This window comes from Epinephelus moara, chromosome 16 (assembly GCF_006386435.1).
Source record: "Epinephelus moara isolate mb chromosome 16, YSFRI_EMoa_1.0, whole genome shotgun sequence".
NCBI lineage: Eukaryota > Metazoa > Chordata > Actinopteri > Perciformes > Serranidae > Epinephelus > Epinephelus moara.
The window spans coordinates 25,914,068-25,927,953 of NC_065521.1; the positions used below are offsets into that span (position 1 = coordinate 25,914,068).

General features: G+C 43.0%; 1 protein-coding gene across 1 annotated transcript in view; it reads left to right on the plus strand.

Moving 5' to 3' along the window:
• Positions 1-1,636: 1,636 nt before the first annotated feature.
• The window catches only part of rarga (retinoic acid receptor gamma a), a 47,389-nt gene continuing 35,139 nt past the window's right edge, over positions 1,637-13,886 (plus strand). The window contains exons 1-3 of the mRNA XM_050064175.1: positions 1,637-1,776; positions 1,916-2,031; positions 7,898-7,963. The gene's annotated coding sequence lies outside the window, so the exon portion shown is untranslated. The remainder of the gene's footprint in view (positions 1,777-1,915; positions 2,032-7,897; positions 7,964-13,886) is intronic.

The window sequence follows — 13,886 nt, forward strand, 5'->3', positions numbered from 1 at the left end:
AATGTGAGAGTACACATTGATATTGCAAACCACTAGCTTTTGAAAAAGCATCCATGCACTCATAAATGTGCAGAAATCTCTATAATAATCCAGCTTTCAGTCAGAAATTACATTCAACTGAGTATTTTTTTTTTTTATCACTTTTTAGAAGTTTTTCATTTATTTTGATAGTTCATAGCTCTAGCGCCTCAGCTAAGTCTGAAACCAGGTTTATTTTTGTTTATTTCCCTCTATTTTCCCTCTCTTTTTACATCTCAGCTTTTGAAAATCAAATTCTGACAATGTAAATACATGTGTTTTTGAGTTTTCATTCACTATTAAAGTGATACGCTATTGCCTAAAGGTCTAAGGTTATCAGAAATGACTATAATTTGTAAATATTAAGACATACTAACTAATTATACTTCCTTTTAAGTCCCCTTTTAAAACATACTTTTATCGGACACCCTAAGACTGTCTTTTATTTCTTCCATTTTTATACACTTAAGTGTTTTTATCAGTTCTTTTAAAAGTTGTTGTTTTCATGTCTTGTCTGTTTTAATTATTAGCATGTAAAGCACTTTATAACTGTTTTGAAAAGTGCTTTATGAATAAACAATAGAATAGACTTAATTACAGAGTGATGAGTCTCTGTGGGTGGAGGGAGGTGGGAGGAGTGGAGAAGTGGTGTGGGTATGGGAGGGCACCCCTGTGACTTTGAGGATGATGGTCAGCTTCTTCTTGCTCTCGCTCTTGTTATTGTTATTTTTCTTTTCTTTTTTTTAAATCAAATTATTTTATGTTGATGTACAGTATTTGCACTTTATTTTACTACCTTATTTGATCCTACCTCTGTGCCTACTACAACATTTGATCCCTTATTGATCTCAGGGTATCATGCACAATTGTGAAGTTCAGAGAAATGAGCCTTAAATGTAGATGTTGATTATATGTGGAATCCATCTGCTCAATAAAAGATATTTAAAAAAAACAAAACAGTATTGCAAAAATATTGCACAAGTTGACTCATTATTGCAGATGATAATATAGGGTATTATTATCATTATTATTATTATTATTATCTGAAATAATGGGTCAACGTTTGCAATACTCCTTTTAAAAAAGTCCTAGAATTTGTTATTATTACATATTGAGTACAGCATCGCACTGGTAAATTAATAATATTTTTTATTTATTAATTTTTTTATTATCAACTTTCAGATACAAACGTTTTTTTGGAAATTAACCTGATGTAATGGTTTTATTAAAAAGCTGCAATTAAGAGTCATTTGTACTAATATATAAGCCTGTTTGATCATTTTACATCCAGTAAGTTGCTTTAATGACTCGTTCACTCACCAATGTTGCTTTAATCCCTTCCTCATGCTTATTGGTGTGAAGCTCTCTCTCTCTCTCTCTCTCTCTCTCTCTCTCTCTCTCTCTCTCTCTCTCTCTCTCTCTCTCTATATATATATATATATATATATATATATATATATATATATATATATATTAAGTTGATTATCCCCCCAAAAGATTATACTCAAACTAGACAGGCAAGGAATAGCAAATTTAGTATTTATCATGACTCAGCCTACTTATTTTGTTGTTACGTAATTACACATTTGTTTATTGGGATTTTCCATCTCCCCCTCAGTGACAGGATGGGTGCTGCAGTCCTGCTCTCCGTCACTAGGGGGCGTCACAGTGCCATAAATCCACCCTCACGGTAGCTTCCCATCGACGCCCCAGTCTGTGAGCTGCCGGGACACAGTGACGGATTGGCAACAAACGAAGGTAATCTGACAAATGACTGAAATGATCTCTGAAGCGTGAGACCAAATGGCGTGATCTTTACAAGCTGCTGTGTTGTAGTTGGAGGACTTCTCAGAAGACTGCCCCCCCCCTCCATGACTTTGTTTTGTCTCCTTCACAGAAAAACTTTCGGCGGTGTGCGTGCGCTCCTTCATCCACTATTTATGTTTCAAACTTCTGGGGGGAATGTGCTCGCGTTTGGAGCCGAGGCGTACGCTACTCCAGGCGAAGACGAAGGTAGGATTGTGTACTTTACATAAATCATCTCCTGCCGTGATTAATTGGATGTGTCTGAGGATAAACGTAGCTCGAGCTGCGTCAGTCCGGGTGTGTTTACTGTATATGTGTGTGTAAGACTCAAGCACTCATCATGAGAACACGTTATGGCAGGGCACGAGATAATTACAGGCTGCTCAAACTGTTTGGGGACTGAGCAGAACAGAAGTCGTTGCCAACATACACACCTGCAAAGCACTGCTTTGCCCGAGGCTTAGAAGACAGTCTTCATATGTGTCTTTCTGTCTGTGTGTCTGTCTGTCTGTCACCCATCCCCTAACCGCCCCCTCTCTTACGCACCTTGAATGTGTGCTTTATGTGAATGATGCCAGTGAGGTGTGTGGCTGATGAGAGACTTCACTTTATTCCAGGCTCAACCCCCTCCCTGGTTTGCTTTAGATTAGCTTCCAGGACGGTTGATTAAACTCAGGAAAGCAAAGCAAATGAGTAAAGAATGCAGAACATTTTCCAGTAGTAGACTTTGTGGAATTAGCCTCATGATCAGCAGAGATGGGTTTTTTTTCCTCCATCTGTGCAGAAAAATAGGAAAAGCAGACCCTTAACATGCTCGACTTATACCATATCCATATTTATATACTAACCCTGCATGCCAAGAAGCAACAGCGAATGAAAACTTAGTGTTTTTTCATGTTTCCTGCTCAGTATTTAGTGCCCAACTTTCTCACAAGGGCAGTTTTATGTGCAGGGAAGGAGGCATGGAAAAGAAGACCTTTCCTTTTGAGCTCACAGATTTGCAGTAATTACAGAATCACTTCCATATGTGGCTCTCTGGCTGCCTTCTCGCTGCCCCCACCACCCCTCTCTCTTCTTCCCCAGTGTTCTCTCTCTTTCCCTCTCCTCTCTCTTTCATTTGCATTCTCCCCCTATTCCTCATTTTTTCTGCTTTTTATTTTTTTGGCTTCACCCTCATGCACTCAGAGCGAATTTTTTTTTTTTTTTTTTTTAAACCACAGCTTAAACAAAGTTTATGATAATCAGAACATCCTGGCATTTTTGGCAAACGGCTGTGCTTTTTGGTGATTCAATTAGACCACGCTTGCCAGAAAAAAAAAAGAAAAAAAAAGTTGTGTGCTTCAGTGAGAGAAGCAGGCTAGAGAAAAGAGACATGGACGGGCGAAGGGAAATGTTGAAGAATACGGAAATATGAAAAAGAGGAAAGCAAAAGAATGGGAGCTCAGTGAAGAATTCAAGAGGCAGGAACGGAGCGTGAAGGAGGGAGAGGTGGAACAGAAAATGAGGCAGCGAGAGAGAGAGAGAGAGGGAGGGCTGGAGTAATGCTTTTTGACAGAGGTGGGTTCAAGATGGGTTCATGGTGACATCATGGCTGATTTTTGAGGAAAGTATAGACAGGAGAGCCGTTCACCTTTCATTGGACACACATGTTGGGGAATAGGCAGAGCGCTCATGTGCTGGCACACACGCTGGTAGCTGCGTCGACAGCCTCTGAATGCACCCCAAAAATATGCACGAAGAGCACACGCATACACACACACACTCCTCTTTTTATTTTCTCCTCTTTTCTCCCTCTCCCCCTCTCGTTTTCCCTTAGTTTCTTCTGCAGTAAAAAAGCTTTTGGCTGGGTCTCTTAACTGTTCCAAGCTTTGTGCTCATTTGTTTTTGTTAGAGGAGTACATAGTGGTATATGCCCTTCGGTCCCAGAACACATACATTTCTCCTTTGCCATGAGTAACTCATTTTCCTGTGAGTAGTATTCCTCTGTGTATGTTTTTACTTCAAGGCGGTTGGACTCTAAATGAGCGCACTTTGCCAGGCGGGATGAATGAGCTCCTTCATTTCACAGGATGTGTGTTTAAGTCTGTAACCAAGAAAGTGCAAGCAAGTGTATATTTGTGTGTGTGTGTGTGAATGTGTTTCTGCATGCGTGTGTGTGCGCAAATGAGCGGGGTGTGTGTGTGTTCGCCCTGCATCCCCTGCCTGTCTCAGTGTGGCACCAAACTTCACATGACATCAATCTGAATGTGGGGAAATAGTGATCTCATTACAGGCATCTTGTTACTGATTAAAACCTGCCGCCACAGGCACCAGCTCCCTGCACCCCTTCTCACCTCCCCACCACCAATCCCATCAACCCCCCCCCCCGCTCCTCCTCTTCTCCCTCCCTCTACAATCCATCCCTCTCTCCGTCTCACCCTCCAGTTCTCTTTCCCTCCCCTCTTACTATTTCACACCCCTGTCTCTCACATTCCCTGTACCACGGGCCCTCTCGCCTTCTCTCCTCCCCCCTCCCTCCATCTCACTTTAACCCCTCTAACCTCACTTCCTCCCTCTCTTGCTCCCTCCATCATCCCCCCTTTTTTCCTCTTTCCTCTCCTCTGCCAGCGAGCCTCAGGCCTCTCCTCCACGGCTCCGCGAATGCAAATACGTTGAATCTAAAGTGGAAACACACGACCGAGTACGATGTTTCCATGAATATTTCATATCTTCATAAACACACCCAGAGACGCTGCAAAAGCCGAACAATGCCTGTGTTTGCCGGGTGACTTCCTGTGAGGAATTGCCTCTCTCTCGCGTTCGACTTTTTGTCAGAGCACACTGTGTCTGGATTGATGTCAGGGCAGTGCGTTATGATGTCACAGGCTGAAGTTAATGATACGAGAACGGACGGGGCCATAGGCCATGTTTCCAGTGGTGCCCAGAGAGAGAGATAGCACCCTGATCTATCTTCATTATCCCCCACTCTGCAGCCTCCCAGACACAATGATCATAAATCTCTGCCTGGAGCACACTTCACTGACACTGAAACACAAACACTAGTAACCTCTGACCTTCTCACTGCTACTGCCTACGCGTACTCACCCATGCGCACACACACACATATTCACAAGAGCAGACGTGCGTGTTGCAAGATCTCACACACACACATGCGTAAAGCTTAAACACAACCCCTGCTCAAACTCACTGTCATAATTTAATAAGGAGGACAGCATGCTCCGCGTACTAACACACACACGACTGTCATGTATACTCTGACACAGATGCATGGTCTAAGTCGGCCTGATGGCATCACACTTTACAGTTCACATCACTCTAATGGCTGATTTAGAGTTCTCGCAGCGTCCTACGGCAGTATTTACCTTCCTGTTTCATATTGTTTTCATATTGCTGATTTAGTACTGCTATGTAAACAGTTAAGGGATTTCTATTAGCCTTAGCGGCCTCATAAGCAACACATAAATCAAATGTAAACGAGATAAGGATCAGCTGAAGTGCCTTTTGCCGTGTGGCTCAGATCTGCGCTTCCTGAATATAAGGTTTCTGCAAAAAGGCAACACTGCTTATCCATTCATTCCCTCTGATTATGTACCAGCAAATCCACATCAAAAAATGCATGAAAGAGCATTTCAGGCGGCTACTGTGGACCATATGTGGCTGTTAGGATTGGAAGCGCTATAGGAACGACGAGAGCGAGGCCGGGCACTTGTGTTTTTTATTATTATGATGGCTTGACTTTATCCTGGAGACATATTGGGGTCAGTGTATTTGGGGATAAGATCTCCGCCTGTATCAGGTCAGTTGATTTACAAACAGAATACGTAGCGGTTATATCAGGTCTTAAATGTACAGATAGCTGTGAAGACCAAAAGAAAAGTTCCACATGCTGCATTGGTTTACGATTCTGCCTCAGACTGAGATTTGTGAGGATGTGAAGTGATGCATGGCCAATATGCCTGAAGGGCATCGCTTTAGATGAAGTTTCGGAATAAGTAGTGCATGTATAAGTTGGTTATTTTGAAAACGCTTGCTGCACTTACTCGGCTCTGATATTAATTAAACTAGATTTTTTCGTGTTTAAGAAACATGCATGTTTTTACATTGGCTTGTTTTCCTCAGGAGGTGTAGTTTATCTTAGCTCTGCTGCGGAGGTAAAAGTGCCCGTTGAGGTGCCAGTTGAGGTGTGCCCTCTCCCTCCCATCTCTGAGGTTTGAGGTGCTCCCTATAACCAAAACAACTTGAGAAACATTACATTCAGAAAAACAGGGCACACGCCCAGAACCACAAACACATAAACACAGATCTGAAACATATGATCTCATATGGAGAGAGGGGCATGTTCAGGGGCACACCCAAATCTGTCGCTGCTGCTGCCGCTGTTGCAGCACAGCTCTGCCATCTCACACGGGAACTTCCCTGCAGCTGAATCTGAATCTGAATCTGATGTGCCACGGCTAGTTTCATTTTCATAGCTGAAATGATTTTAGGTGAAGAAATCGGCAGATGTTTTTTTTTTCTCCAGTAATCTCTGATTTAAAAACAATATTCCTAACTGCATAATGTTTGGCAGGATGTTGACAGATGTTGTGTAGCCTAAAAAATGTTGGATTCCAGCTTTGGATGCCAAATTCTGGTTTTCATTTATCCTCAGTGAGAATGTTTTAGATATTCTATCAGTTTTCTTTGTGTCCGATACTTCCTTAATTAGTTTCATAAGGGTCCTCGTACTTTCTTTAATATTAAAAGGGAACTGTGCCATTTTTCAAAACGCACATGTTATTCCTATTGTCTGAGACGGTCCAAAAATATTAGTAAACATGAGCAACCCTTCCAAATCCACAAACTAGAGTGCTAAAACTCAAATTTGTGATGTAGGGTAAAGTGTGGAGCTACTGCCTAGACAATAAAGCAGTCAGAAGAACGTTCTGAGTATATGGGTCCATTTTCTGGTTCACAGCTGAGAACACTACAATAGAGTAAAACTGATTTGGGTATAAAAAAGAAAACAAACATTATGTGAGTCCACAAAATCAGTCTCCCATTCATTGTCTATGGAGCAGCTCCAGACTTAATCCCCTGTGACATCATAAGTTTGAGACTTACCCTTCTGGTTTCTGGCTTTGACAGAGAGCAGCTCATGTTCACAAATATTGATTGAACTTTCCTAAGCCATGGAAATAACATTTGAATTCCTAATTTAGGCGGTGTTGCCCTTTAAGTCCTGTCAGTGGTAGCAGCATCAGCAGTGGTAATAATAGTAGTGATGTGATGTCATCGCTCTGGGAAGATTGTCATACAAACATTACAAGCAATAAAACACAGTGCCAAACACAAATATGAGCAAGACAAAAACAGCACCTACAGGCCTGTAGTGAGCAGACAGGTGAGGCAAAAGTCCATCATGATCTCATGAATCGCTCACACCAGAAATAAAGGTGAAACTACTTAGACTCTGTTGGAATTAAACCCATTGGCTCGCCATTAAAGGATCATCTGCACTAAATCAAAACATTGTAATCTGTGTTCAGGACACTTAAAAACGTCCTCTCCTGTTAAACTGTGAATTTATCGATCAAACACAAATGATCTCAGATCACGATACGGCTCCGCTTTTCGACATGTGCAAACAGTTCGTAGGTAGTGCAGGTAAACCAACTCTTACACCAAGAAGATGAAGGAGAGAAAAAAAGAATTCACCCGAGAGACAAAGAAGGGAGAGAGAATTAAAAACAGAAACTTAAGCTCTCTGGGCCTTTTTCTTCCCTCCAGGCATTTTGTGGCTTGTGAAAAAATGTGCTGTATATTTGAAGTGTTGGGTCACGTGACAAAGGAAGGCTTTATGAATCAGAGAGTATAATTATTTCTTAGTGAGTGAGAGAGTGTGTGCCTGTGTTTGGGGAGTGAAAGAGTGATTTTTAAGAGGTAGAGACTGCGAGGGAGGAGGAGGAGGAGAGTGCAAGTCGGGGAGTGAGTGAGGGAGAGAGTGAGAGGCTCACTGCTACTCTGTCTTTGCTGTCAGAAGGACTCTGATGAACGTACACACATCTTTTCTCCTTTTTTTCCCCCCGGCTAGCTCCGCTCATCAGACCGCTCCGTCAGCCGCTTCATCTGACCGTCTGTCTCGTCAACACCAGAGCGGGTGAGTATTTTATCCTTAAAAAGTTCAGATTGTGTAACTTAAGTCATTGTTTGTCTTCCTTTTTCCTCTCTCGCTGTTAACAGAGGGAGAGACTGCACTTTTTTTTTTTTTTGTTGGGAATGGGTCGACAGTTTTAATTGAAGACAGAGACTCAGTGTGCAAAACACTTGAGAGGCTTTCAGACAATTAATCATTGTTTTCCCCGAAATCCGACCACATTTTTCATGTGTAAACACCAAAACGTCCTAACACACATGTTTGTTTGCATGCAGCGCTCAAGCGTGTTTGTTTCTCTCTGTTCTATTAATGTGAGAGTGACACTGAGTTTATATGAAAACATACTGGAGCATGTGTGCCGGCATGTGCTTGTGTGCACATATGTGCTTATTAGTGAGTGTTTCAAGTGTTACCCAGTGCCTGTGGAGCTCTTTATTATTAGCATATGTGTGTGTGTGTGTGTGTGTGAGTGTGAGTGTGAGTGTGTGTGTGTACACGCTTGCATGTGTTTGATGTGTATGAATGTATTCACCAGAGGAGTAACCAGTCCTTGACCTGTTTTTTTTTATAAGCAACATATGAACACTTGGAAAAGAGAAGCATTGTTTTCCACCTTTTAAACAGCACAGGCTAATTCCTGTGGAGTGAGGTGTGTCTGAAACTCTGCTCTTAGTTTACATCCAAGTTTACTCATTGTGTTCCCATAGTTAGCAGTGTGTCAGTGCAGATTATTTATTATGCTGGCGTGTGTGCTAGGTTAACAGGTTCCACTTGTTACAGCCGTGTGTAACACAGTGCCTTCAGTGCTGTGTGATTTGGATATCAGACGATCAAGCAGCTGATGTCAGAGTGTAGCTTTGATTTTATCGCTTCAGCAGCAGTGACTGGTCAGTAGGTAAACCGCTGCAGCTGGACTGTCTTGGCTTTGCACCTGCTGTCCACTGCTTATTTCCCCTGGCGGACTTGACATAAGTGTGAGGGACAGTTTGATCGAAGCGAATTGAAAAAAAAAAAAACCCATCCACACGGTTGAGTGAGGGATGCCTGCTCGAAGGCCAGTGATCTCTGTGCCGCCCTCCGCTGTCATCTGGTCTATCAGTTTGACTCTGTCAGTGACATCTGGAGTGGAAGAAACGGAGCTCATCTCTGAAGCAGAGTAATATCAGTCGTGCTCTGCTCCTCCAGAGCACCACCCGTGGGTCTTTTTTTTTTTCATTCGAGGACGAGTCGTCCATGCAGAGCAGCTTTTACCTTCATGGTGTTCAGTCACAGCGTTTTGCTCGTCATCTCTGACAGTTTGGAATCACTTATTATTTGTGCTCGCTTTTATAGGCTCCAGATGGGTATGTGTCATTACTCATGATCCATGTACTTGTGATCACAAGTGTGTCAGCTGTACCAAAAAACATTCTCACATTTTTGTGGCTGTAAATATTTACACATCAAGCAAATGACCAGCCTTAACATACTTTAGTAGATGCTCACATACTGTCAGCAGTAATGTAGCAGTAAAATGTGCAGTATGTTAAAGGAAATGGCTGCTGTGGAACGAAATCTTCTTTAGATTAAACATGTTCAAAAGTCTTTAAAAAATAATTGAAACAGGAGAACACAGTATTTATAACAACAATAAGTAATTACCATTTTGTTTGTTAGTATCATTCCTTCAGTAAAACCATCCATGTTTAAAATGTCACAAATTTGTCACAGATTTCTAAACCTGGTGTGTTATGTAGTAATGCCTCTCAGGTGCAGATAAATCTGAGATTTTGTGGGAACCACTGAAACAACTGTTGCCCCATGAAAGCTCCTGTATTGCAAAATCTGCTAACAGTCCTCCTTTGTGACATGACTTTGAGCTGTAAATCTGGGAGTTGTTGATACCTGTCTTTTTCTGGAATTTCTATAGCAATTAAGGCCAAGTTGTAGGGAGGGGTTAGACAGGTGGTTTTAGGGGGCTCTCTGCTACCACACTATAATTAACAAGGAAACTATCTGCACACCATTTCCTATGTCTATTTTTGCAGGTGTGCCGCTCTGATTGTGAGGATTTACATTTTCAGCCTGCCTTCAAGCTCTCATTAAAAGATCTTCTGGCACAAAGTTGAAGTTGTGTGTGAGTGTGTGTTGTGCTGCATGCGTGTGTGTGTTTGGGCCTGCTTGTGTCTTGAGTGTTGCTTTGACTCCCGGGGCTAAAAGTGGCAGTGGTGAAACCCATCCATTATGCATCTCTTTATACAGAGAAAGGATTGTTTTCTCACTGAGTCGAGGGAAACACCTTCCTCGCCACCTGTGTGAATCATATAATTACAAAACAGGAGGCATTAGTGGCACCAACCTTTCAAATCCAGAAGAGTAGCCATCATGCCGACTGTTGCCACCCTAAACTTTCTTCTATTGCTTTATTTCCTGTCTCTCTGACTCTCTCTTTATTTCTCAAAGTTTCTTGCCATCATCTGCCTTTGCCTTTTCCTGTTGTGGTGTGTTTTCTTGTGTTGCTGGACCCACTGCTGAAGTCTTCATGTCGAGCACACCAAAGAGCTCTACCACATCATGGAAACAGCAAGCTGTCAGGATGACTTCATCATGTCACAAAGTGTTTTATGTCTCTCTGACTTCTCACTCTTTCCATACTTCTCTTCTCCACCACTGCGAGTCAACACAGTCTGTTTTGTAACATTATGTTCAAACAAAGAGAAGAAAGAGAGAACGAAACAAAGATTTAGGGATTGGTGTTTGACGATTTTATAGATTCAAAAACCAGGATTGCATAATGGCACTCCCCAGTGGCACTCATGAAAAACAATACCTCTTTAAGTGACAAGTGATTACACAGAGGTGCTACTTTGCATTGTTGCCGTAAGCAAAGACGTGTTTGTGTGATGCCAAGAGCAGTCAGATGTCAAACAAGTTTGAGGCGAAGGAATGCCGGTCTGTTTAGAGACACTGGGCTGTCTGTCACTAGGTGTCTCTCTCAGGGCCATTAGCCAGCCACTTGTTGAAAGACCGGGAGCTGTCAGCTTTGCATCAGATAGCAGTGTTGAGGATATAGTTTTCACAGCCAAAATACTGCTGACGCCAGCAACGAGATCAGATAACACTCCCGTGATGTTTCACTATGAACATTTTAATTCATCTGTCACAGTCCACAAACAGTGGCTCTGTGTGGGCACATTAGGCAGTGATTATGACACTAAGTGATCATGTTGCTCCGAGCAGTTGGAAAAGCCAGTCTGTCAACTCAGTTAGGACACATGGGCTGTAAAATCATTGTTTAACTGCTGTGGTAGGATGACTTCACCCACGACCCAAAACTTAAACATAACCCTCTCCGTTTCCTTTACGAAGTTACTGAACATAAATCACTTTATGATGTTGACAATCGGAGGACAGTGCCTGGAAGACATACAGAGTTTTCTGTCAAAAAAATTAACAGGAGAGGGCAAGTCAGAGGTGGAAAAAGAGTGAGAGGATTCGGTGATTCTGCCAAGCTTTCCCCTGCCAGGATACATGGTACAGTTCATTTGTCTCGAGGCTGTGAATTTACAATTCAATCCTTCCAGTAAAAAGGTTTTGACTTGCTGCTCTGCTGCCTGGACTGACTGGCACATATTTTTTTTATTTCACCCCTGCAGGAAATTTCTTAAAATTACATACTGTGGCCTTCTGGGGAGTTCAGGAAACCCAGAGAAAACGTGTGAACCCGCTCAAGCTCAGAAAAGCGAAACAAGTTTGAATTTGACTTCAAAGGCAAATATCCACAAAGACAAACATACAATTATAACTCAATATAACATCACACACAGTTACTGTAAAGTTTTTTTCTCTGTTTCCCTTACTGCAACAAGAAGCGTCTTCCAGTTAGCGAAACCCGGGCCAGCCATGGCACCCAGAATCCTGCTCTTATACGCCGAGTAATCACCTGTGGTTTCTTGTGCTGACTAAAAAACCCACTGCCTTTCTTGGTTGTGTGGTGCACAGCTTCCTGAGATGCCGTGATTTATTTGTTATGTTTGACTGCAGTTCTTATTGCCTGAGGGGCCTCACTCCGTCACAACGGTTAAGGCACAATTGTTGTTTTGCTCACAGAGGATTTGATACCCTTTGTTTGACAGACATTCAATCTGTGGGAACTGTTCTCTCTCTCCCTCTTTGTCTGTTTCACTCTTGCTCGATTCTACGTCCTGCTACGTCTTTTTGTTCTCAGCAAAACAAGGGAATCTCATTCTCCCTTAAGCGTGTCTCGTCTTGTGGCGCTGTCTCCAAATTGTCCTCTTGATTGATTTCATTTCATTTGCTACATGATAACAATCAATGGATTATCTCAAGTGTAACCAAATGAGTCTGATGAACTGCTGTGAGGTCTGACACGCCACTGTTTACAGAAACAACCAAAGTAAATTTAAACTGCTACAGCGCACCTCTTAGGGAACGACGGAAAGTCCCAGCAGCAGCCGTGAACCCACTCATAGCCGGCCCTGGTGCTCCTCGGCTGCCTGGCTGCTTGCTGCCTCCTGTGTGCCCCCCAGGCTCAAGGGAAGTGGGGAGGCCCTCCATGCCCATTTGGCCCTGGCTAACAGGGGATGAGGTCACTCCAAATTCCCCTTATCCCCTTATAGCCCCAGACGGGCTGGCGAAGTGAGCCTACCACAGGACCCAACATAAAACATAAATGGCTCTGTAAAAAGCTGCTGGGCTGATGTGACTCATTAAAAAACACTGGCGCCAACTCTTTTATTAATTCATTATTGTGTTTGGGGAGAGTAAAGTTACTGGGTTCTATTTTAAAAGGCTGTGTGTGTCTCTCTGTACTCCGTAGCTCTCGACTTCTTTCTTCCTCGGTTTCTTTCGTGACATATATGTGCGAACGTAAAGCGGCACTGCGGTTTATTGTGCTGAGGCAGGATTTTCCGCCTGCGTCTGTTGGCTCGAAACCCATTTAAAGCTTAATTTTTTGGATTAATATACAGTTGCTTTCAGTTGTGGGAACACAAAAGTCACACACACACAAGCACACAATCTTACTCTCCGTCGTGATCCTTCTTTTTCTCACACATCTTCCTTTTTCTCTTTATTGTTCTCTCTTCTCCCAGCACTCTCAGACAGATTGCGCTGCCTTTATGGGGCCTGGTTTGAGTTCATGAGGCAGATACCCAAACGGGCCAAACGCTGGCCAAGTACATGCTCATAACACACATGCACACACACGCACACACTCATTATGAGCCTGTGCGTTGCTGGCAGTTTTGTTTTTCCAGTCTGTACCTCTTCTCCCATTAGGCCCACTGTGAAATCTTTAGTGATGTTTTTGTGTGTTAGCCACACAGTGGAACCGCTGCACAGGGTCATGGTACAAGTTGTATAAGCAGTAGATGGATGGAAATGGGGAGCGGGTGAAGGAGGCGGGGGGGCAGAGAGGATTGGGTATAAGGACATGATTATAGAGAGGAGATGCGGGTGGGTCAGAAAAGGGGGAGTAAAGAATATCAAAAGTAGTTTAGATGAGGGATAGACTGAAGAGGGGGAAAGAAAGAAAGAAATACAGAGAGAAAGAAGGAAAGAAAAAGAAAGATGGCAGTATGGCTGTGTTGGCAGGATGGGGGTGGGTGCCTATCGGCGGCTGCTCCTTCCTGAAACGTGGCCACCCGAGCCTGCCTGGGCCCTGGATGCACATGTGGAACAGTTTACTGTAATGGAACTCTAAATTAGTGGTGGTTTGAAGCTGCCTGCAGCAGTAGGGTGTAATTAACTGGCTCTGTTGAAAGAGAAAGAGCCAGAAAGAGAGGCAGGGAGGGAGCCAGAGCCCTGGAAAAGGCAAGGGGTGAGAGGTGTGTGTGTGTGTGTGAGCGTGCGTTAGTGGGTGCTCTCACACATGTGTCGAGGCCTTTTTTTTCAGTGCTTGATTGCATGTGTATGCGTTTCGGAC